Raw genomic sequence first — 23007 nt, 5'->3', positions numbered from 1 at the left:
CTGTTCACCCCACCCTCATCCTATTATGCAAATGGACTTGCCACTTGGCCGGCGCCATGTTGTCTGCCCCTTATTGTAAGGAAGGAGCCTGGCAAAGAGAAGGGAAGATGGAGTCAGCATTGTTAACATGCCCAGTCCCAGGTGTCCGATTCCTATTGGCACAGCTGCCAGCATTCACCCGTGCAAGCTTCCAGCTTACTTGTCTATGTCTGAAGCTTGATATTACAGGCTGCACCTTGATAGAAAAGAAAATAATTTGGAGCCTGCTTTTCATTAAAAGCCTTCTGTACCCTCTTTCACTCCTATATCACTGCCAGACTCTGAGCCAGAATGCGGTGACAGAGAGGCTGGGACTGTGCAGAACACATTTTAGTAAAGAGGGCTGAGTGACAGTAACGATGTCCAGTTTCCAGGTGCAGCAGTGACATCTCTCCTGGCCTCAGGGTCCAGTGTCCAGCACCAGGTGTCAGAGGTGTGAGCAGTGGCGTCTGTGCTCAGCAGCAGGGGCAGTTGTTCCTAGGAGGGACCTGATCCAGGGTGGGCTGTGGATTCTGTTCCTGGATGTGTAGGTTCCAACCTGCTTCTGTGGCCTTCCCCACAATAAAACTAGCCCCCAATACCAGATATATGACTTTATGTGTACATTACAGAAATTTGTTTTCCATAGTTTGCTCCAAGAAGTGAGTGGGAAATGAGTCTGTGGGCGGGTGTCAGAGAGCCCCATTCAGAGGTGTTCCTTGTGTGAGAGCCACATCCTGAATTGTCTACCTGGCCTCTACCCCACTGTGGAGAGAACAACAGGGAATGTCACATCTCATAACTGATGATACACATCCTCCCTTTTCTTTCTGTGAGAAAAATCCTCTTTTAAACAGGATTTGAAAACCCACCCCATCCACCCACCCTGGGCACTCTCTGATCACTGATCTCAGTGGTTCCTGATCTAGTTGAGCAACAGGATTGCTGGCGGGGGCTTAGAAAATACTCGGGCCACTTCCCAGAACACCTGTCTCAGAGTTTTATGCTCAAGACCAAGGAATCCTTTATATAACAAGCCCTAGAGGTGAGGCTGTTGCTCAGGCATGTGGGATCCTGGTGTTCTTGATCTGGAGACCAGCAACATGAGCTCCAGCCTTTTCATACATCAAGAATCTCTTGCTCTACTCCAGACTTCCTGGATCTCAGCACCACATCCAGGTGATCCCTGTTCACACAGAAGTTCCTTGTCTAAGTGTCCTCTAGATGTGGGGTCGGAACCGTGCAGTCTGCTCTGCGTGTGGTCTGATCACATCCCTTAGAATTGGAGGTGTAGGGTTCAGTCCTTGCCCTCATTATTTTCCACAGTCAATCACTGCCTTGGGTGCCCTCATCCATGCTTGAGGTTTTAAGTATTGTTTATATGGTGTGACCTCCTAAATCTATTTCTCCTGCCCAGTCTATTTCTCCTTTCCTCTAAACTCCAGAGTTGTCTGTCCAAATTCCACCCCAGCTCCCTCACCTGCATTCCTAGTAGACATCTCCACTGAGTGCCTGTGATGCCCCCTCCTCAGTATGTTCCTGCCAGAGTCTCCCCATCTCCACTGACAGCAGCTCCACCCTTCCTTCTACTCACTCTTTTTACAACTATGGGTGTCCTTAATTCGTCTTTCTCACACCACAGATACAATCCATTGGCAAATGCTGTGAGTCCATCTTCAAATGCATCCAGAATCCCCTCACGTCCCACTCTTTCCCCTTCTCATGCCCTAGTCAAGGTCACCGACATCTCCAGTCTGGAATACTGTACTCGCTTCCTACTGTTTTCCCTTCTGCCTCCCTCGTCCCTCAGCTCTCAATTCTGTTGTCAGCACAGCAGTCAGAGATCCTTTTAAAAGAGAAGTTATATCATGGCCCTCTTCTGCTCAAAACTGTCCTCTGACTCTTCATCCCACTCAGAGTAAAGGTCAGATCCAACCCCATTTTCCTCAAGCCCACCTGCTCTGGCCGCACCTCTGACCTCACCTCAGTTTCTCTCTGTCCAGCCCTCCTGGCCTCCTTGCTCTTCTGGGAACACAGACACCTTCCTGCCATAGTGCATTTGGACTGGAGGTTCCTCTGCCTGGAAATAACTTCCCCAGACATCCTCATGTCCCTCAAATCCTTCCTCAAAGGTCACCTTTGCAACAAGACACACACTGGCCATCCAGCACAATAGCCACCTTCCCTGTCCCCACTGCCCACATCCTGGATCACCTGCCTCACAGCACTTACCACTTTCTAGAACTTTCCTGCCTTAATCTGGTTATAGTGTATCTATCGTCTGCCTCTTCCCACTGGAACATAGGCTACAAAAGGCCAGAGATTTTTCTGATTTTACTTCAATGGTGTTCCCCAGATGCAGAACAATTCTGTCCTATGTCTGGCCAATGACAAAGGTCAGTTGAATGAATGATCACTGTAGAGCACCTCCCTATTCTAAAGACAGTATCTTTATTAACATAGCCTCAGGCCAAATGCCATTTTGTGGCAGCTACAGCACAAGGTCCCCTCACACTGAGATAGAGGCCACTTATGTTTTTCTCAGCAGTGCTGCTTGTGTGCCCTCCCTCCCCCATCCCTCTTTCTACAGCAACGCACCCCGCACCCCCCACCCCAGCACACTGCAACTCATAACCAGGTTCTCTGTTCAGGAAATAACAGTCCTTGATGATGGGTCCAATTTCAGAGACAAATAAGTCTAAATTAGACTCTGCTTTATAGATTCATGAGTTGGGGTTGGATTCAGCACCAAGATCACTAGAACCAGGGCAGGGAGAGAGGGCAGGAGAGCAGAGCAGAACAGAAGCTCTAGAAGCAGGGCAGGAGGTGAATGGCTCTGAAAATTTGTCTCAGAATGCACAGAGACCCCCGTGTGCAGGGGCCGCCCTGGGAGATGTCTGAGCCTCTGTGGTCACAGTTCCCACTGGACAAGTTTCCACTGAAGGGACAAGGACGATGGGGCAGTGGTGACCCAGCTGAGGACTGACCACATAAAGCCCATGAAGAACTGAACAGCAACTAGGCACAGGCCCAGTCCACACTGGGCTACTCACAGCCTTCTCCACCCCCCACCTGCAACAGACTCAGCACAGGGAACATGTAGATTCTGGAAGGTTCTCAGGTCTTTATTTGCTCTCTCAGATTCTAGGATTTGACTTATTTAATTAATCCATCAACCTCTCATAGCAAATATTTGAGAAAACAAATTTATATTCAGATTCTTATTTTCATTAGGGAAGTAAGAAGTTGCAGCTCAGTGCACATAAAGTTGAGACTGAGATGGAGACATCCAGCCCTACCTCTCTGGAACAGGAAAGATGACTGGGGAGGAAACACTGGTCAGCGTGGGAACAGGGGACACGGTGGACACGGGGGTGGGCTGTCTCTCCACCTCCTCACATTATGCTAACAGGGACGCAGACACATTCAGATGCCTTTGCAGAAAGAGATGCCAGAGTGTCTTGAAGTCACAAAAGGGAGATGTGAAGAAATCCTGCATCTCAGTCCCACACAAGACAGTTGTCTCAGGCTACAGAAAACAACAGTCATGAACAAATTCAAGTCAGTCATGGTAAGTGATGACACTCCGAACAGCCACCACACACTCGAAACGTCACAATCAAAGAATCTCCATTACCCAGGCCTTTCCCCTCTGCCCTCCCCCGCCCCCCACTCTAGACCCCAAGAATCTCACCTTTTCAAGCCGTGAGAGACACATCAGAGCCCTGGGCACTGTCGCTGACTGGGGTAGAACAAAAACAGGACCTGGTCAGAGCCCGCAGGAGACATGGGACAGGAGGAATTATGGGGTTCGTGAGCTCCTCCACACTCCCACCCCCACCACTTACACGCAGCCTGAGAGTAGCTCCCTCCTTTTCCACCTGTGGGAAGAAAATGTCCTGTGAGGGGACTGGGAGGAAGCAGGGCCATAAGATCTTAGAGGAACCTCCTTTGGACCCAAGAGAAATTTCCAGAATGATGACTACAGACCCAGGGCAGGATCAGGAAACAGGAGGAAAGCAGGTGTGTGTCCTGGACCAACTCCCCTCCTAAGGTCTGTCCTTAGCAGGGACCTTCCCCTGACACGTGAATGCTGGAATCAGGACCCCAGTACCATAATAATCAAGGTGATACATCTGTCCTTCATTGTCACATGTGCTACACAAAAGAGTAAGTGCTGGCACACAGGGCCCCAGGCTGGGTTAGCCCCTGTGTGGATGCTGTTTCCCAGGAATGAGGCAGGGAACATTTCTACCTGGGGCTTGAAATCCCCAATGGGACAAGAAAACCCAGACCCCACCCCTCACCCCTTCCCTACCTGAGCTCTTCCTCCTCCACATCACAGCGGCGACCACAGCTCCGGTGACCACAACTGCTAGGACAGCCAGGCCAGCAACAATGCCCACGATGGGGATGGTGGACTGGGAAGATGGCTCTGGGAAAGGAGGGGAAGATGAGGGGCCCTGACCCTGCTGAAGGGCTCCAGAAGGGCTCCTGCTTTCCTTGAGAAGAGACATGACCCCTCATCCCCCTCCTTACCCCATCTCAGGGTGAGGGGCTCCGGCAGCCCCTCATGCTGCACATGGCACGTGTATCTCTGCTCTTCTCCAGAAGGCACCACCACAGCTCCCCACTTCTGGAAGGTTCCATCTCCTCCTGGCCTGGTCTCCACAAGCTCGGTGTCCTGAGTTTGCTCCTCCCCATCCCGCTGCCAGGTCAGTGTGATCTCCGCAGGGTAGAAGCCCAGGGCCCAGCACCTCAGGGTGGCCTCATGGTCAGAGACGGGGTGGTGGGTCACGTGTGTCTTTGGGGGATCTGATGGGAAGAGTCAGAAAATTCAGGGGCTTTGCATCTCTCATGGGACACTCCAGCAGCACCCATGTGACCACCCTGAGAATGAACAGGACACCTGGGGTGAGGAAGGGAGCACAGAAGCCAGACACCAGACTGGACACAGGCCACCTGGGATAATCTCCTATTCCTTGGAGAGTTCTAGACTCTGAGGTAGGAACAGGGACTTCTGGTCCTGACCTGAGTGGAGGCCGAGGGACTCAGAAAAGCTGGAATCAGACCTTCAAACACATTGAGTGTGAGGCAGAGAACAAGGCCTGAGAGAAAAGTTCACGGTGCCCAAGGCTGCTGCAGGGTTCAAAGGAGACCCCTGATCTGTATTCTAGGGACTGTCTTCCCCTCCATGTCCTCAGAGACGTCATCCCTTAATTGTCCTAGAGAGCAGAGGGGGCCCTCAGAGGAAATTAGGAAAACTCATGCCATTCTCCATTCAAGGGAGGGCGACATTCTAGCGCTGATCCCATTTTCCTCCCCTCTTCATGGGAGGCCATCCCGGGAGATCTAGAGGTGATGGGGAAGGCTCCCCAGTGCCCCTGGTACCCGCGCGCTGCAGCGTCTCCTTTGCGTTCTCCAGGTGTCTGCGGAGCCACTCCACGCACGTCCCCTCCAGGTAGGCTCTCACCCTCTCCGCGTCACCGGCCGCCTCCAGCTTGCGCTGGGTGTTCTGAGCCGCCGTGTCTGCCGCGGTCCAGGAGCGCAGGTCCTCGCTCAGGGCGATGTAATCCCTGCCGTCGTAGGCGGACTGGTAATACCCGCGGAGGAGGCGCCCGTCGGGTCCCAGGTCGCAGCCGTACAACGTCTGGAGGGTGTGAGACCCTGGCCCCGCCCCCGCGGTCAGCCCCGCCCACCGAGCTCCGCCCCGCCCTGACCAACCCGCGGGAATTTTGGCCTCAACTGAAAATGAAACCCGGTAAAGGCGCCTGGGGCTCTCCCCGGTGGAGGGTCTGGGCGGGCCCCGCGGCCTCGGCTCGGATCTCGGACCCGGAGACTCGGGGCGACCCGTCCGTGGGGGATGGGGAGGGGTCGTGACCTGCGCCCCGGGCCGGGGCCACTCACCGGCCTCGCTCTGGTTGTAGTAGCCGCGCAGGGTCCGCAGGCACCCTCGAAAATTCTGTGCGGCCTCCTTGGCTCTCCGTGTTTCCTCTTCCCAATACTCCGGCCCCTCCTGGTTCATCCACGGCGCCCGCGGCTCCATCCTCGGACTCTCGGCGTTGCTGTCGAACCGCACAAACTGCGTGTCGTCCACGTAGCCGACTTCGAGATACCAGGGCTCCCCGCGGCCGGGCCGGGACAGGGCGGTGCTGAAATACCTCATGGAGTGCGAGCCTGGGGGCGAGGAGAGGCTGAGACCCGCCCGACCCTCCTCCCCGCGCGGCTCCCCGGGTCCTGCGCCCCCGCCTGCGGTCCCCTCGCTCCTCCCGGCAGAGGCCATTTTCCTCCCGACCCCGCACTCACCGGCCCAGGTCTCGGTCAGGGCCAGGGCCCCCGAGAGCAGCAGGAGGAGGGTTCGGGGCGCCATGACCGCATCTCGGCGTCTGAGGAGACTCTGAGTCGGGGTGGGCGCGTGGGGACTTTAGAACTGAGACCGCGGCGACGCTGATTGGCTTCTCTAGAAACCCGACACCCAATGAGAGTGGGAACTGGACTTGTCAGGAGTATCCTGGAAGATACAGGTTGGGAGAAGATACAGGAAGATACAGGTTGGGAGATACAGGTTGGGAGAAGATACAGGTTGGGAGAAGAAGTGAAACTAGGGGAGTGGGGAATCCCCAACTCTGTGCCTCCCCAATGCAGACAAGGCTCTGGGAGCCTGAGACCCTAAGAGCCACGCCCGGGACCTGGGACTTCGTCCTGATCCCTCTTCTCCTACACCAAGCCTCTTTGTCACACTGTCTGCCTGAGTCCTGGACGAGGATCTGTCTGTAGAAACCAGGGAGAGACCCCCAGGCTGCGCCCAGCCCCTTCCCCTTCCCTACTCGTCCTGGAATCCCAGTCCCTGAACTGGACTCTCTGCCTCCCACTCCCTCTCCCCTTGGACCTTTGTACAGGGAAACTCACCACGGGGAACTTCATGCCAGAGAGAGCTCGCCCTGGGAATGGAGGTGTAGAGACAGGGTTTTTTCCTCGAAACCTGGTGAAGTTTTGTCTGAAGCCACCACGTAGAGATTCTCATAGAGACGAAGTTTCCTTTTTGTTTATTAATACAGTAGGTAGCACAATGTTGATAATCCCTGAATGATTAGAATTCCAATCTGTAAAAGACCTGTGTCAAAACAGCATTACAAAGCTCTTAAGTTTTACTTTCCCAGACTATGGATCTGTGGCTCTGGGTTGTTGCATTTAAAATTACCTTCATTCCTTAGCCCGGAGTTTCCCTGTGTGAGTCCAGAACATCTCCTGAATACAGAGAAGCAGGGTTTGTTACTGTCTATTGCAACCAGGAGCCTGTAGTCATCACCTCAAAGTTGCGAGTGCTCCATGCAGACCCAATGCTCTTCACCGACGCTCAAGCACTGCCTGTTTTCCTGAACTATGCACATCTAAGCAGTGTGCATATTTTATCTGGACACTTGGTATTTTTATAACTCTTTTTTTTTTAATCATAAAGAGCCAATTAGCTTTTAGGAAGTCCAACAAAATGTATTGAATACCGAATGCAAAGAACCCCCTGCTAGGCTCTTCCACTGCTTTAGAATTCTTTCCTCTGCTCCTTTTCCTCACCTCCTGCTTCTCCAGCCCTTCTCTCTGCCCTTCTCATCCCTCACACCCCACCTTCCCCTAAGTCCCCACTACCCTGTCACTCCTGAATTGTGTCACTAACACTGTCCCTCACCTCCTGCCCATGTCTGTTCTCCCCACAGTGCTCAGCGGTCCTGCTAATGTGAGCAAAGTCCTGTCATTTCTTCACTTAACAATGGTTGGATTCTCGTCTGCAATTTGCTATATGTTTTCAATTCGTCTCATCTCTTTTTGTTTCTGTTCCTCCTCTACTACTTCCTTATGTATCAAATAAACATTTTGTAGTTTATGATTTTAATTCTCCTAGTGGTTTTTGGCTATATTTCTTTACACTAATTTTTTACTGTTGTAAGAATGGAAACCCAATTCCTTGGCTTTTCACAGTGAAGTTCAGGTTATATTAAACGACACCCGGCAAAATAAAGGACACTTGTAACAGTGTAGCTTCGGGGGCAGAGCAAGATGGCCGAATAGGAACAGCTCCAGTCTCCAGCTTCCAGCGGGAGCAACACAGAAGACAGGTGATTTCTGCATTATCAACTGAGGTACTGGGTTCATCTCACTGGGGAGTGCCGGACAATCGGTGCTGGTCAGCTGCTGCAGCCCGACCAGTGAGAGCTGAAGCAGGGCGAGGCATCACCTCACCTGGGAAGCACAAGGGGGAAGGGAATCCCTTTTCCTAGCCAGGGGAACAGAGACACGCAACACCTGGAAAATCGGGTAACTCTCACCCCAATACTGTGCTTTAAGCAAAGGGGCACACCAGGAGATTATATCCCACACCTGGCCGGGAGGGTCCCACGCCCATGGAGCCTTCCTCATTGCTAGCACAGCAGTCTGCGATCTAACCACAAGGCAGCAGCGAGGCTGGGGGAGGGGCGCCCGCCATTACTGAGGCTTAAGTAGGTAAACAAAGCCCTGGGAAGATCAAACTGGGTGGAGCTCACAGCAGCTCAAGAAGGCCTGCCAGTCTCTGTAGACTCCATCTCTGGGGACAGGGCACAGCTAAACAACAACAACAACAACAACAACAAAAAGCAGCAGAAACCTCTGCAGATGCAAGCAACTCTGTCTGACAGCTTTGAAGAGAGCGGTGGATCTCCCAACACGGAGGTTGAGATCTGAGAACAGACAGACTGCCTGCTCAAGTGGGTCCCTGACCCCTGAGTAGCCTAACTGGGAGACATCCTCCACTAGGGCAGACCGACACCCCACACCTCACACGGTGGAGTACACCCCTGAGAGGAAGCTTCCAAAGCAAGAATCAGACAGGTACACTCACTGTTCAGCAGTATTCTATCTTCTGCAGCCTCTGCTACTGACACCCAGGCAAACAGGGTCTGGAGTGGACCTCAAGCAATCTCCAACAGACCTACAGCTGAGAGTCCTGACTGTTAGAAGGAAAACTAACAAACAGGAAGGTCACCCACACCAAAACCCCATCAGTACGTCACCATCATCAAAGACCAGAGGCAGATAACACCACAAAGATGGGGAAAAAGCAGGGCAGAAAAGCTGGAAATTCAAAAAATAAGAGTGCATCTCCCCCTGCAAAGGAACGCAGCTCATCGCCAGCAACGGATCAAAGCTGGATGGAGAATGACTTCGATGAGATGAGAGAAGAAGGCTTCAGTCCATCAAACTTCTCAGAGCTAAAGGAGGAATTACATACCCAGCGCAAAGAAACTAAAAAGCTTGAAAAAAGAGTGGAAGAATTGATAACCAGAATAATTAATGCAGAGAAGGCCATAAACGAACGGACAGAGATGAAAACCATGACACAAGAAATAAGTGACAAATGCACAAGCTTCAGTAACCGACTCGATCAACTGGAAGAAAGAGTATCCGCGATTGAGGATCAAATGAATGAAATGAAGTGAGAAGAGAAATCTAAAGAAAAAAGAAGAAAAAGAAATGAACAAAGCCTGCAAGAAGTATGGGATTATGTAAAAAGATCAAATCTACGTCTGATTGGGGTGCCTGAAAGTGAGGGGGAAAATGGAAGCAAGTTGGAAAATATTCTTCAGGATATCAACCAGGAGAACTTCCCCAACCTAGTAGGGCAGGCCAACATTCAAATTCAGGAAATACAGAGAACGCCACAAAGATACTCCTCGAGAAGAGCAACTCCAAGACACGTAATTGCCAGATTCACCAAAGTTGAAATGAAGGAAAAAATCTTAAGGGCAGCCAGAGAGAAAGGTCGGGTTACCCACAAAGGGAAGCCCATCAGACTAACAGCAGATATCTCGGCAGAAACTCTACAAGCCAGAAGAGAGTGGGGGCCAATATTCAACATTCTTAAAGAAAAGAATTTGCAACCCAGAATTTCATATCCAGCCAAACTAAGTTTCATAAGTGAAGGAGAAATAAAATCCTTTACAGATAAGCAAATGCTTAGAGATTTTGTCACCACCAGGCCTGCCTTACAAGAGACCCTGAAGGAAGCACTAAACATGGAAAGGAACAACTGGTACCAGCCATTGCAAAAACAAGCCAAAATGTAAAGACCATCGAGGCTAGGAAGAAACTGCATCAACTAACGAGCAAAATAACCAGTTAATATCATAATGGCAGGATCAAGTTCACACATAACAATATTAACCTTAAATGTAAATGGACTAAATGGTCCAATTAAAAGACACAGACTGGCAAACTGGATAAAGAATCAAGACCCATCAGTCTGCTGTATTCAGGAGACCCATCTCACATGCAGAGACATACATAGGCTCAAAATAAAGGGATGGAGGAAGATCTACCAAGCAAATGGAGAACAAAAAAAAGCAGGGGTTGCAATACTAGTCTCTGATAAAACAGACTTTAAACCATCAAAGATCAAAAGAGACAAAGAAGGCCATTACATAATGGTAAAGAGATCAATTCAACAGGAAGAGATAACTATCCTAAATATATATGCACCCAATACAGGAGCACCCAGATTCATAAAGCAAGTCCTTAGAGACTTACAAAGAGACTTAGACTCCCATACAATAATAATGGGAGACTTCAACACCCCATTGTCAACATTAGACCGATCAACAAGACAGAAAGTTAACAAGGATATCCAGGAATTGAACTCATCTCTGCAGCAAGCAGACCTAATAGACATCTACAGAACTCTCCACCCCAAATCAACAGAATATACATTCTTCTCAGCACCACATCACACTTATTCCAAAATTGACCACGTAATTGGAAGTAAAGCACTCCTCAACAAATGTACAAGAACAGAAATTATAACAAACTGTCTCTCAGACCACAGTGCAATCAAACTAGAACTCAGGACTAAGAAACTCAATCAAAACTGCTCAACTACATGGAAACTGAATAACCTGCTCCTGAATGACTACTGGGTACATAACGAAATGAAGGTAGAAATAAAGATGTTCTTTGAAACCAATGAGAACAAAGATACAACATACCAGAATCTCTGGGACACATTTAAAGCAGTGTGTAGAGGGAAATTTATAGCACTAAATGCCCACAAGAGAAAGCTGGAAAGATCTAAAATTGACACTATAACATCACAATTAAAAGAACTAGAGAAGCAAGAGCAAACACATTCAAAAGCTAGCAGAAGGCAAGAAATAACTAAGATCAGAGCAGAACTGAAGGAGATAGAGACACAAAAAACCCTCCAAAAAATCAATGAATCCAGGAGTTGGTTTTTTGAAAAGATCAACAAAATTGATAGACCGCTAGCAAGACTAATAAAGAAGGAAAGAGAGAAGAATCAAATAGACGCAATAAAAAATGATAAAGGGGATATCACCACCGACCCCACAGAAATACAAACTACCATCAGAGAATACTATAAACACCTCTATGCAAATAAACTACAAAATCTAGAAGAAATGGATAATATCCTGGACACTTACACTCTCCCAAGACTAAACCAGGAAGAAGCTGAATCCCTGAATAGACCAATAGCAGGCTCTGAACTTGAGGCAATAATTAATAGCCTACCAACCAAAAAAAGTCCAGGACCAGATGGATTCACAGCTGAATTCTACCAGAGGTACAAGGAGGAGCTGGTACCATTCCTTCTGAAACTATTCCAATCGATAGAAAAAGAGGGAATCCTCCCTAACTCATTTTATGAGGCCAACATCATCCTGATACCAAAGCCTGGCAGAGACACAACAAAAAAAAGAGAATTTTAGACCAATATCCCTGATGAACATCGATGCAAAAATCCTCAATAAAATACTGGCAAACCGGACCCAGCAGCACATCAAAAAGCTTATCCACCATGATCAAGTTGTTTTTATCCCTGGGATGCAAGGCTGGTTCAACATACGCAAATCAATAAATGTAATCCACCATATAAACAGAACCAAAGACAAAAACCACATGATTATCCCAATAGATGCAGAAAAGGCCTTTGACAAAATTCAACAGCCCTTCATGCTAAAAACTCTCAATAAATTCGGTATTGATGGAACATATCTCAAAATCATAAGAGCTATTTATGACAAACCCAATATCATATCATACTGAATGGGCAAAAACTAGAAAAATTCCCTTTGAAAACTGGCACAAGACAGGGATGCCCTCTCTCCCCACTCCTATTCAACATAGTGTTGGAAGTTCTGGCTAGGGCAATCAGGCAAGAGAAAGAAATCAAGGGTATTCAGTTAGGAAAAGAAGAAGTCAAATTGTCCCTGTTTGCAGATGACATGATTGTATATTTAGAAAACCCCATCATCTCAGCCCAAAATCTCCTTAAGCTGATAAGAAACTTCAGCAAAGTCTCAGGATACAAAATTAATGTGCAAAAATCACAAGCATTCTTATACATCAGTAACAGACAGAGAACCAAATCATGAATGAACTTCCATTCACAATTGCTTCAAAGAGAATAAAATACCTAGGAATCCAACTTACAAGGGATGTAAAGGACCTCTTCAAGGAGAACTACAAACCACTGTTCAGTGAAATAAAAGAGGACATAAACAAATGGAAGAACATACCATGCTCATGGATAGGAAGAATCAATATTGTGAAAATGGCCATACTGCCCAAGGTAATTTATAGATTCAATGCCATCCCCATCAAGCTACCAATGAGTTTCTTCACAGAATTGGAAAAAACTGCTTTAAAGTTCATATGGAACCAAAAAAGAGCCCACATCTCCAAGACAATCCTAAGTCAAAAGAACAAAGCTGGAGGGATCACGCTACCTGACTTCAAACTACACTACAAGGCTACAGTAACCAAAACAGCATGGTACTGGTACCAAAACAGAGATATAGACCAATGGAACAGAACAGAGCCTCAGAAATAATACCACACATCTACAGCCATCTGATCTTTGATAAACCTGAGAAAAACAAGAAATGGGGAAAGGATTCCCTATTTAATAAATGGTGCTGGGAAAATTGCCTAGCCATAAGTAGAAAGCTGAAACTGGATCCTTTCCTTACTCCTTATACAAAAATTAATTCAAGATGGATTGGAGACTTAAATGTTAGACCTAATACCACAAAAACCCTAGAAGAAAACTTAGGTAATACCATTCAGGACATAGGCATGGGCAAGGATTTCATGTCTAAAACACCAAAAGCAATGACAACAAAAGCCAAAATTGACAAATGGGATCTAATTAAACTAAAGAGCTTCTGCACAGCAAAAGAAACTACCATCAGAGTGAACAGGCAACCTACAGAATGGGAGAAAATTTTTGCAATCTACTCATCAGACAAAGGGCTAATATCCAGAACCTACGAAGAACTCAAACAAATTTACAAGAAAAAAACAAACAACCCCATCAAAAAGTGGGCAAAGGATATGAACAGATATTTCTCAAAAGAGGACATTCATACAGCCAACAGACACATGAAAAAATGCTCATCATCACTAGACATCAGAGAAATGCAAATCAAAACCACAATGAGATACCATCTAACACCAGTTAGAATGGCAATCATTAAAAAGTCAAGAAACAACAGGTGCTGGAGAGGATGTGGAGAAATAGGAACACTTTTACACTGTTGGTGGGATTGTAAACTAGTTCAACCATTATGGAAAACAGTATGGCGATTCCTCAAGGATCTAGAACTAGATGTACCATATGACCCAGCCATGCCATTACTGGGTATATACCCAAAGGATTATAAATCATGCTGCTATAAAGACACATGCACACGTATGTTTATTGCAGCACTATTCACAATAGCAAAGACTTGGAATCAACCCAAATGTCCATCAGTGACAGACTGGATTAAGAAAATGTGGCACATATACACCATGGAATACTATGCAGCCATAAAAAAGGATGAGTTTGTGTCCTTTGTAGGGACATGGATGCAGCTGGAAACCATCATTCTCAGCAAACTATCGCAAGAACAGAAAACCAAACACCGCATGTTCTCACTCATAGGTGGGAACTGAACAATGAGATCACTTGGACTCGGGAAGGGGAACATCACACACCGGGGCCTATCATGGGGAGGGGGGAGGAGGGAGGGATTGCATTGGGAGTTATACCTGATGTAAATGATGAGTTGATGGGTGCTGATGAGTTGTTGGGTGCAGCACACCAACATGGCACAAGTATACATATGTAACAAACCTGCACATTATGCACATGTACCCTAGAACTTAAAGTATAATAATAAAAAACAAAAACAAAAACAAAAAAACAGTGTAGCTTCATTTAACCTAACATTATGCTATTATTGTTTTATATATTACATCAATCTATATTATGAACTCAATGATACAGTGTAATACTTTTTGTTTTAGACAAGCAGCCACATGTCTTCAGGAAATTAAGAAAATGAGTGTGAATGTGACATGTGAATGTGACATGTGTATGTGCATCATTCCTGTTGTTAATTGTTCCTTTCTATATATCTGGGTCACCATCTAGTATCATTTCCCTTCAGCCTGAAGAATTTCCTTTAAAATTAAATGTAGTACAGGACCCCTAGGAAATGAATTTTGTGGCTTTGATGATCTAAAAATGTCTTTTTTTTTTGCCTCCCCTTCCCTCCCTCCCCCCACATTTTTTTTTTTTTTTTTTTTTTTTTTTTGCTAATTAGGGTGTTTACTTTTAATAAAATTCACCAGTTTTAGCTGTGCTTCTTGGTGAATATTGATAATTATTTATAGTCCTGTAACTACCATACTGCCCAGTAGAGAAACACCGAAAGCAGAGAACCCCCTGCCAGGCTACTCCACTGCTTTGGAGTCCTTTCCCCTGCTCCTTGTCCTCACCTCCTGCTTCCCCAGCCCTTCTCTCTGCCCTCTTCCCTCACACCCTCCTCTCCTCTTAGTTTAATCCTTGCCTCCCACCCTCACCCCTTCCCTTCACTCAACCACCGCTCTGTTTTCTGTCACTGCAATAGTGAAATTTCTAGAATTTAATGGACATGCAATCATATGATATGTAGTCCTTCGTTTGGTCTCTCCCTTAGCATAACGGTGTTTGAGATGATGCCATTCACTCATTTTTGTTGCTGAGCAGCTGCTGAGTATTGCTGGAATCCCAGTTTATTCATTGCTTTCTCTATTCTCTAGTTGATTGACAGTGGATTCCTCCAGCTAGGGTTTGTTATTAATGAAGCCACTAGAAATAACTGCTTACAAGTGTGACCTTACATTTTTATTTCTTTTGGATAAATACATATTTGTGGAATTGCTGGGTCATGTGGTAATGGATGGGTAGCTGTATAAGAAATTGGCACACTGCTTTACAAGTTGACTGCCACATTTTTTGCATTCCTACCAGCAATATCAGACATTCCTATTTTTTCCATATACTTGACAGTATTTAGACTTATCAAATGTCTTTTTAACTTTACCTATTCTAGGTGATGTGTGATGGCTTCTCATTGTGGTTTTAACTTGCACTTCTTAGATGACTAGTATTGTTTACTATCTTTTCATGTTCGTCTAAGTGACTTATTACATATATTTTATGAACTATTTTGCAAATTTAATGATTAATTCCAGAGACTTTTTCAGAATCTTCTAGTGTTTTCTACATATGCAATGAAGCTGGTGACAAAGAAAGACTTTTGTTTCTTCGTTTCCTATCTATTGATCTTTTTTCTTTTAAAATTATTTTTATTTGGTACACATGAGGTCTCACTATCAGGCTGGTTTCCAACTCCTGAACTCAAGTGATCCTCCCACCTCAGCCTCCCAAAATGCAGGGATTACAGGCATGAGCCACCATGCCCTGTCCTTCTATTGGTCTCATTTCATTTTCTTGCCATGTTGCACTGGTTAGGATGCCTGTTAGGTGTTTAAACAAGAACGATGAGAGCTCACATGTTTGTTTACAAGGAACTTAAACAAATTTACAAGACAAAAAACCCCAGCCCCATCAAAAATTGGCAAAGGATATGAATAGACACTTCTCAGAAGAAGAAACATATGAAAAAAAGCTCAATATCAATGATCATTAGAGAAAAGCAAATCAAAACCACAATGATGTACTATCTCCTGCCAGTCAGAATGGCAATTATTAAAAAGTGAAGAAACAATAGATGCTGGCAAGACTGTGGAGAAATAGGAATGCTTTTCCACTGTTGGTGGGAATGTAAAATAGTTCAACCATTGTGGAGGATGGTGTGACCATTCCTCAAAGATCTACAACCAGAAATACTATTTGACCCAGCAACCCCATTACTGGGTATACACCCAAAGGAATATGAATCATTCTACTATAAAGACACATGTACATGTATGTTTATTGAAGCACTATATTCAATAGCAAAGACATGGAACCAACCCACATGCCCATCAATGATAGTCTGGGTAAAGAAAATGTGGTAGATATACACCATGGAATACTACACAGTCATAAAAGGAATGAGTTCATGTCCTTTGCAGAAACATGGATGAAGCTGGAAGTGATCATCCTCAGCAAACTACCATGGGAACAGAAAACCTAACACCGCATTTTCTCACTCCTAAGTGGGAGTTGAACAATGAGAGCACATGGACACAGTGAGAGGAACAACACACACCAAGGCCTGTTGGGGAGTCAGGGGTGAGGGGAGGGAACGTGGAAGACAGGTGAATGGGTGCAGCAAACCACCATGGCAGACTACACATATGTAACAAACCTGCACGTTCTGCACATTTATCCTGGAACTTAAAGTAAAATAAGTTAAATAAAAAAAGAAAGTGCATGTCTTACATGTACACATATGTTTATTGAACCACTATTCACAATAGCAAAGACTTGGAGTCAACCTAAATGACCATCAATGGTAGACTGGATAAAGAAAATGTGGCACATATACACCGTAGAATACTATACAGCCATAAAAAGAATGAGATTATGTCCTTTGCAGGAACATGGATGGAGTTGGAGACCATTATTCTTAGCAAACTAATGCAGGAACAGAAAACTATATACCACATGTTCTCACTTATAAGTAGGAGCTAAATGATGAGAATACACGGGCACGTAGAAGGGAACAACACACACTGGGGTCCACTTGAGGGTGGAGGGTGGGAGGAGGGAGAGGATCAGGAAAAATAGCTAATGGGTACTAAGGCTTAATACTTGGGTGGGTACTAATGGGTATAGAAATAATCTGTACAACAAAACCCATGACACAAGTTTACCTATATAACAAACCTGCACATGTGCCCCTTAACTAAAAATAAAAGTTAAATTAAAACAAACAAACAAAGTGCATGTCTGGAAAGAGCATATGGTTGGATTCCATATTTTTTTTAAACCAAGTCACACAATCTTTGCCCTTCATTAGAGTGTTGATTCATATAGGTTTTTGTCATTATTGATATGACAAGTTTTTTGTCTACCATGTTATTTTCCCAGTTCTGGTTTCTCTGTTCCTCTTGTCCTGACCCATGTCTTCTTATTAGAAACCATAGAAACAAAAGAAAGTAGAATAACATCTTTAAAGTGCTGGAGGACAAAAAGGTTAACTAAGAATTCTATATTCAGCATAGATGTCCTTCAAGGATAGGCAAATAAGGAGATATTTCAGGTAAAAGAAAATTAAGAGAATTTCTCGCCAGCAGATCTGTACAATAACAACTGGTAAAGAAAATTCTTCAGACTAGAGACAAATGATACCAGGCAGAAAATGAGATTATCAGAAAAGATGAAGATGATCAAAAATGGTAAATACTGAGCTAAGTGCAAAAGGCTATCTTGCTCCCCTCATTTATTCTTACTTTATATACATAGAACTGTTTAAAGGTAAGAAAAAGTTTTTTATCGTGGGACTTACAACCTGTATAGATATATTCCATATAATATCTATACCATAAAAGATGGACATTTTGCAGAGGATAAATGGTTGCAATATTTCTATATTTATGGGTACTAGTACATTATTAACTGAAAGTAGACTGTGAAATGTTAAGAATGAGTTAAGTTCTGAAGGAAATGGCAACACTAAAAACCATTCAAAAGATCAACAAATCTTGGAGATGGTTTTTTGAAAACAAATCCCAGCCAGTCTTGAGTCTCATCATCCTACGATTTCAGAACTATTGCGAATACAAAAGTAATCACAGAACAGTCCTGCCCAGAAAGAGGAGTTATCCCTAAATATGGTGGCCCTGGGAGAGTTGGCCCTTCCTGCTGGACCTCTTCCACATGGGTACTTTCTGCAGTGACTTTGTTGTCCTGCTATTCCACTCTACCCAGTGTCCTGACCCAAGAGACAAGGGGCGTCTGCTGCTGTGTCCACACTTGGAGAAGGAAACCTTGATGGTGTCTGTATATTACAAGCCAGGCATGACAGCTCACCCCTGTAATCCCAGCAGTTCAGGATGCTAAGGCCAGACGATTGCTTGAGATCAGAAGTTGGAGACCAGCTTGGACAACATTGTGACACGCTCATCTCTAAAAGATATAAAAATAAATAAACTTAGCTGGGCCTGGTGGTGGACACTTGTATTCACAGGTATTGGGAAGGCTGAGATGGGAAGATCCCTTGAGCTTATGGGTTCAAGGCTGCAGTGAGCTATGATCGCACCACTGGTCTCCAATCCAGGCCACAGAATGAGATCTTGACTCCAAAAATTACATTGTAAACCTTTGCTCACTATGGGTTATTTTATTTATTATTTATTCAATATGTATTTTGATTTTATTTCACTGGCAGCACAATAAACCAGGACATGCAGAAACTAGAAATCACATCCATTTTCCAGTGGTAAAAAGTCCAGTCCAGGGAGGTGAGAGGGAGACAGTCCTCATTAGCGCTGAGGATTCAGGGAGAATGAGATGGGCTGGGCAGGAAGGGTTTTTGTTTGTTTGTTTGTTTTCTGTGAAGGAATGTAACTTTTTATTATGATAGAGTTGTTTTATTAAAGAAATAGATGAAAATGGTTAAGTAAAATCAAATGGCTCTAAAAGTCTTACAATGAAAGCAACAGTCCTGCCGTTTGTTCTTTCCAGAGACAAGCACTTTTCATTCTCTCAGTTTTTCCTTCTGGTCGTTGCCTTCCTGGGTTTTTCCAAATTATTATTTTTTCAGTTTTTCAAATGGGTGCATATATTAATACATGTAATTTTAAAAAGCCTCTTCAGTTTATAATGCATCCTAACATTTCCCTGCCCCGTCCCTCCTAATCCTCCAGAGCAATGACTTTCAACTCTTTTAGCAATGTCTTCTGTTCTTCTCACATAACTACTTAGTCATTTCTTGATTATTTTACACATTTTAAGTGATTTCTGGAATGACAGATGAGGATTTAGCTCTTACACCATCACTATCTTCACTTTTCCTCCCTTATTGTCCCAAAGTAGTCACCAGAGTTAGGGGCTAAGCAGTCACCACATCATTATGGCTATGTATATATTGCTCATTGTTGAGAAGAACAGAGTATTGTGCTCTTACTTCCTATCCTGTACTTCCTTCTGCCCTAGAATTAATGATTGCCTAACCAGCCTTCACCATTGTTTTTTTCACTTTTGCTTTATCTTCAATGAATTTCTTTCCAAATGCCCCAAATCTGGCAATAACCTATTATTATTTTTAAGAGAAGGGAATCTCACTATGGTGGCCAGGCTGGTCTGAAATGTTGGACTCAAGCCAACCTCTTGCTTTTAGCCTCCTGAGTAGCTGGGACTGCAGGCATGAGCCATTCTATCCAGCTAACCTATTAATATTTCTACTTTTGTTTGTTTGTTTGTTTTAAGCCAGCTCCATAGCTGCAATATTTCCTGTGTTGGATCCTATTTGCTGGATCCATGTCATTCTCTGGTTTGTCTACTCCTGCATTTTGCTGGAGTATTTCCTCCAATAGCTTCCCAAGAAAGGGTACATGGAGGTAACCCCTGAGTCTTTGCTGGCCTAAAAATATATTATTTTACTTTCACCCTTGATTATTTGGCTGAATATAGATTTATCCGTTGAAAATAACTTTCTTTCTAGAATTCTGAAGTCATGCTTCCATTGTTTCCAGCTTTTTTTTTTGAGGCAGGGTCTCTTCTGTCACCCAGGCTGGAGTGCAGTGGCACAATCACAACACCCTGCAGCCGTGACCGCGCGGGCTCAGTTCATCCACCTCAGCCCCTGAGCAGATGGGACTACAGGTGGGCGCCACAACTCCCAGCCAATTTTTGTATTTTTTGGAGAGATGGGGCTTCACCATGTTGCCCAAGCTGGTCTCAAGGGATCTGTCTGTCTAGGCCTCCCAAGATGCTGAGCCAATGTGTTACAGGGGTGAGCCACTGTGCCTGCCAGTTTTTCTTTTATTCTCTCTCTTCTTCCTTCATTTCTCAAAGGCATCTCAAACTCAGTGGGCCCCAAACCAAAGTCAAATTCCATCAGAATAACCTGCTACATCCAACTTTAAAATATATCTTAAATCACAGTTTCTTACTACATGCAACCTTCTGGTTCAAACTACCACGATCCCTCACTTGAACTTAGAATTGGTTTTCCTGCTTCTGTATTTTTTTAAATCATAAAATATTTCAAATAAACCATGTGTGACTTTATACTTTTTACTACATAAAAAGAATAAAGATCTGCCAGGTGCGGTGGCTCACGCCTGTAATCCCAGCACTTTGGGAGGCTGAGGCGGGCGTATCACTTGAGGTCAGGAGTTTGAGACCAGGCCTGGCGCGGTGGCTCAAGCCTGTAATCCCAGCACTTTGGGAGGCCGAGATGGGCGGATCACGAGGTCAGGAGATCGAGACCATCCTGGCTAACACGGTGAAACCCCGTCTCTACTAAGAAATACAAAAAATAGCCGGGCGAGGTGGCAGCGCCTGTAGTCCCAGCTACTCGGGAGGCTGAGGCCGGAGAATGGCGTGAACCCGGGAGGCGGAGCTTGCAGTGAGCTGAGATCCGGCCACTGCACTCCAGCCTGGGCTACAGAGCGAGACTCCGTCTTAAAAAAAAAAAAAAAAAAAAAAAAAAAAAAAAAAAAAAAGGAGTTTGAGACCAGCATGACCAACATGGTGAAACCTCATCTCCACCAAAAACACAAAATTAGCCAGGTGTCGTGGTGCACGCCTGTAGTCCCAGCTACTTGAGCGCCTGAGGCAGGAGAATCGCTTGAAGCCGGAAAGTTGGAGGTTGCAGTGAGCTGAGGTCGCGCCACTGTACTCCATCTGGGTAACAAGAACGAAACTCTGTCAAAAAAAAAAAAAAAAAAAGATATGAAGAGGTTATACACTTAAACATGGAATTGCTTTAAGTGTTTGCCATTCACGGTTCCCATGCATGCCAGCAGCTTCTTACTGCAAACACCTGGGACTTGCTATAGGGCAGCTGGAGTACGTTCCACCCACACACAGGACAGGGAGCTGACAACCAAGGAGTGGAGGATCAATACTCCAGCTTTCTCTCCTCTGTTTTCCTGTATCTCAGCAGTATGGAGCTTGTTATGGATGAGAACCTGCTCACTGACTTTAAACTGGTTTCCTTACCTTCTCAGTTCCATTTCTCCATACCTCAATTGATGATTTCTGGTAAGAGCTAGCAAATAAACTGTTTTCACTGAAATTTCAGTCTTGGAATCTGCTTTGGGTTCCCCAAAAGACCGAAATATATTAATTTTCTGGACTTCCAGAAAATATATCCAGTGATATATTAATCACTGGACTTCCAGGTTGCTTTCAATTTTTCACTCTTACAAACAAGGCTGCAATATATGTCTACAAACCTCTAGATATACAGGTAGGAAGATTTCGGTATTTCCCACTAGTGAAACTGCTCAGTTGGAAGGTATGTGCATCTTCATCTTAATAAATACTACTGACGTTTGAAAAGCCTGACGATGTCAAGGACTGGCCAGAGTGCCATATGCGATGGGTGTGGAATGGCAGCTCACTGTAGCAGGTGCGGGGTTTCAGTTGGGGTCTTGCAGAGGCACTTAGTTATAGCAAGAATATTTCATAAGTGGTATCTGATATATTCAAGACTAGTGCGGAATAAAAACACGTTGCTTAGAAATAATTATTCATGGATCCAAAGTCAACAAAAGTCTTTTTCTTCTCATGTAAAAATATATCATTTTTTTTCCAGAGGGAGGCGAACAACTTAAAATAAACCAGAAAACACCTTCATATTAATCATTCTTCTCATATACTTCAAATTTGAACTTAATGTCTTTCTCCTTCGGGACATCAGAGAGAACACCTGGGTATTCTGGCAGAAGTTTATATTTTTCCAAATCAATTTCTGGAAAAAACGTGTCACTTTCAAAGTCCCACATGATCCTTGTCACAAATAGTTTAATATGGCTTGGGTGATTCATGGCTTCCTTATAAACAGAATTGCCATCAACTATCCAAATCATCTCTACTTTATTTGCTAATTCTGGTTGTTCAGTAAGTTTTAAGATATCATCCAGATTTCTGGCAAGAAAATGAGCTCCTTGTGGAAGTTCCTTGAGTTCTCTGCTGAGAATTGAATTAATTCTATCCTTTAAAGATCGATTCTTCTCAGAAATGGAGAACCAGATCTTCCTACACATAACACCAGATTCTGTTTACCTTCTACTGAAGAGTCTGTGTCATTCTCTGAAAATACCTAAATTCATTCCTGAGTGGCGGCCAGGGCAGGTCCCGGTTCTTGCCAATGCCCGTGTCAGGGACACAGCGACGATGCAGTTTAGCAAACGTACCATGACAGCAGCGGTGAGCACCTCCGACCCCGCTCACTACACCAGAACGCGCGGCCCAGATTGGCCGGAAGGTTTTTACTCTGAACCTGGAGGATAAGCAATGACATCCCTGTCTCCACCTCAAAGCCCTTCCTGAGCATTCACCTCCTGGGAGCAGGAGCAGCGCAGCAGCGCCACCTGGTGGTCCATGCTCTTCCTTTTGCAGATAACTCGCAGCCCTGAGGTCCTCCTCTCCTTTCCATGCACCTGGCATTTCTTCACTGGACACCATCCTGGGTCAAGTTTCCTGTAAAGCAAAAGCAGCGCACAGGGCTT

The 23007-nt window shown here is 45.1% G+C and overlaps 2 pseudogenes across 1 annotated transcript; both read right to left on the bottom strand.

Annotated features, from left to right (window-relative positions):
* Positions 1-3122: 3122 nt before the first annotated feature.
* LOC135970334 (class I histocompatibility antigen, Gogo-B*0101 alpha chain-like) lies at positions 3123-6417 on the bottom strand (annotated as a pseudogene). The gene is made up of 8 exons (XR_010586034.1): positions 6325-6417; positions 5926-6195; positions 5410-5685; positions 4558-4833; positions 4337-4453; positions 3867-3899; positions 3713-3760; positions 3123-3547 (listed from the first exon to the last, which is right to left on the bottom strand). The product of XR_010586034.1 is annotated as a class I histocompatibility antigen, Gogo-B*0101 alpha chain-like (transcript).
* Positions 6418-22134: 15717 nt separating this feature from the next.
* Positions 22135-22695, bottom strand: LOC135970444 (dihydrofolate reductase pseudogene; annotated as a pseudogene).
* Between the last annotated feature and the right edge of the window lie 312 nt (positions 22696-23007).

The sequence above is a fragment of the Macaca fascicularis genome, chromosome 4 (assembly GCF_037993035.2).
Source record: "Macaca fascicularis isolate 582-1 chromosome 4, T2T-MFA8v1.1".
Classification (NCBI taxonomy): domain Eukaryota; kingdom Metazoa; phylum Chordata; class Mammalia; order Primates; family Cercopithecidae; genus Macaca; species Macaca fascicularis.
The sequence above is the reverse complement of the archived record's forward strand: the minus strand, read 5'-3'. Positions and strand labels throughout refer to the sequence as shown.